This window comes from Trachypithecus francoisi, unplaced genomic scaffold, assembly GCF_009764315.1.
Source record: "Trachypithecus francoisi isolate TF-2019V2 unplaced genomic scaffold, Tfra_2.0 Lachesis_group16, whole genome shotgun sequence".
Taxonomy (NCBI): Eukaryota; Metazoa; Chordata; class Mammalia; order Primates; family Cercopithecidae; genus Trachypithecus; species Trachypithecus francoisi.
In genome coordinates, this window is record NW_022681461.1 from 43874982 (window position 1) to 43877788 (window position 2807).

Below are 2807 nucleotides of genomic sequence, written 5' to 3' on the forward strand. Positions count from 1 at the left end.
ACAATTTCCTGTCCTAGAAAGCATTCCCCTTTTCAATATGCCTTTGCCTCTTCTCCCAAACAGAAATGTAGACTATTTCTCCAACCCTTGGCTCAGGACTGGACTTGTGATAGAAATGTATCAGGAGCAGCATGGTTGCCAAAGCTAGGACCTAAGACACCTTGCAACATAGATTTTTGTCAACTGGGAATGCAGTAGCCCTGTGAGCACAAAGCAGCTGGCCTACACTCCTGGAGGATGAGAGGCCACGTGAAGGAGAACCTCAGTGCCGCAACCAAGAGCCAGCAGATACTGCCTGAGATGAGTGGGACTTATATCCATCTGGGATTTTCCAGTTGACCCTCCCTCCAGCTAATTGCAGCTGCATGAGTAAGACTGGGTGAGACTGGCAGAGGAACCCAACCAACACCCAGTATCATAAGAAGTCATCATTCTTATTTTCAGGTATTTCTAAACTTGATTCTTTCTATCATATGATGCCACTAGTGAAATTGAAAATTTTCCAGTTGTTAATTGGAAGCTATTTTAAATATTTGAGCTAGAGAAAGAAATGAAGAGAATACTATTCTAAACTTGCAGAGAAGAAAGCTGAGGTACTTAGTAATTATAACAACTTGGGTTCTAGTTACTGAGTATCATAAAGGTGGTTTGAATTGAGAAGGCAACTTGCCCACTTACTAATTTCTCTCTCTCTTTCTTAGTAATAAAAACCTTGTTGGGAGGAAGTGGCGCTGTCCATCTGTGCAGCTCTAGTCGGCTCCTTAACATGGAGCCATGGGAGGCCTTGGGAAGAAGAAGTATGAATGAGGCTCGGCCACCAACTACATCACCCAGAACAAAGCCCGTAAGAAGCTCCAGCTAAGCCTGGCTGACTTTAGGCGGCTGTGCATTCTGAAGGGCATTTATCCCCATGAACCCAAACACAAGAAGAAGGTTAATAAGGGTTCTACATCGGCCCGAACTTTTTACCTTGTCAAAGACATCAGGTTTCTCCTCCATGAAGCCATCGTCAACAAGTTCCGAGAATACAAGGTGTTAGTCCGGAAGCTCCAGAAGGCCTATGGGAAGAGCAAGTGGAAACACTGTAGACCATCTAAAGGACAATCAGCCCAACTACAAACTTGACCACATCATCAAGGAATGGTACCCCACGTTCATCGATGCCCTGTGGGACCTGAATAACGCCTTCTCCCTGTGCTTCCTCTTTTCCACCTTCCCACAGACTGGCAAGGGCCATGTGCAGACCACTCACCATGGAGTTCATGCACTACATCATCGCTGCTCATGCCTTGCCACAAGGTCTTTCTGTCCATCAAAGGCATTCACTACCAGGTCAAGGTCCTGGGACAGCACCACTTATGCCTTCTCCCATGACCACCCAGCAGACATGGACTACAGGGTCATGGCCACCTTCACCAAGTTCTAGGCCACCCTGCTGGGCTTCGTCAACTTCTGCCTCTGCCAGTGATTCAACCTCCACCACCCACTAAAGCTCAAGGGTCAGGCCCAAAGAGAGGCAAAGGCCATTGAGGGCACCCATGCGTTGGACTCCAATAGCTCCAAGGAGAAACTGGCAGCCCTCAGTGCCAGCCTGGTCTGCATGGTGGTGCCTGCCACAGAGGAGAAGCCCAAGGTGGATGAGTTTTCCACCGATGGGGAGACGTCAGCACAGGAGAAGATCGCAGGAAGGAGCTGGAGGCACAGGAGAAGCACAAGAAGCTTTCTGAGAGCCTAAAGTTCTTCCTGAACCTAGAGGTGCCCCATGAGGCCCTGGCCTTTGTCATCAGGAGTTTTTTGGGGGAAGTGTCCTGGGACAAGTCTTTGTGCATTGGGGCCACCTATGACGTCACGAACTCTCACATCACCCACCAGATTTTCGACCGGCCTGGGCAGCAGACCTCCATCATTGGCAGGTGCTACCTGCAGCCCTAGTGCGTGTTTGACTTGGTAAACGCTAGGCTTCTCCTCCCCGTGGCAGAGTACTTCCCTGGGGTGCAGCCGGCCCCACACCTTTCACCTTTTGTGACCGAGAAGGAAGGAGATTACATCCCACCTGAAAAGCTGAGGCTGCTGGCTTTGCAGCGGGGAGGGGACCTAGGAATCCTGAATGCGTCGGAAGAGAAGGAGGAAGAGGAAGACGACAACAAAGGTGATAGTGATGAAGGTGGAGAAAAGGAAGAGGAGGAGGAGGAGGAAGATGCAGAGGCTGGTTCAAAAAAAGGAGGAAGAGGCCCAGCTGGCAGCCCTGGAGGAGCAGAGAATAAAGGGGAAGACAGGCACCTTGAAGTTGGAGGATGAGCAGCGGCTAGCCCAGGAGGAGGAGAGGGAAGCCAAATGCCTGGCCATTATGATGATGAAGAAGCAGGAGAAGTACCTGTACCAGAAGATCATGTTTGGCAAGAGGTGAAAAACCAAGAAGCCAACAAGCTGGTGGAGAAGCGGAAAGCCCACGATGAGGTGGTGAGGTCTGAGAAGAAGGCCAAGAAGCCAAGGCTGGAGTGAGTGCCAGTGGCCCCTCACAGGACAAAGGCCAGCTCCTAGCAGCTGGACGTGGCAGAGGCAGGCCAGAGGACCTAAGTGTGATGGACACAGTCGCTCTTCTCCTCCTCCTTTCTCCAGCCAGTGATACACTCACTGTAAAAAGAGGACTCCTCATGCTCTCTGGCTGGGCTGGTGGACAGCCCTGGCCTCCTTTGGATGGAGCTGCCCTGCCGGTGCCTAGGCAGAGAAGAGGTCTCTATGCCCAGACTGATTCTGTGCTCCTAGGAGCCAGTGATAGGAGGGGCAGGGACCCACCCAGCCCCTTA

At 51.2% G+C, this 2807-nt stretch overlaps 1 pseudogene; it reads left to right on the forward strand.

The window, feature by feature from the left end:
- The first annotated feature begins 774 nt into the window (after window positions 1-774).
- LOC117099346 lies at window positions 775-2502 on the forward strand (annotated as a pseudogene).
- Window positions 2503-2807: the final 305 nt, after the last annotated feature.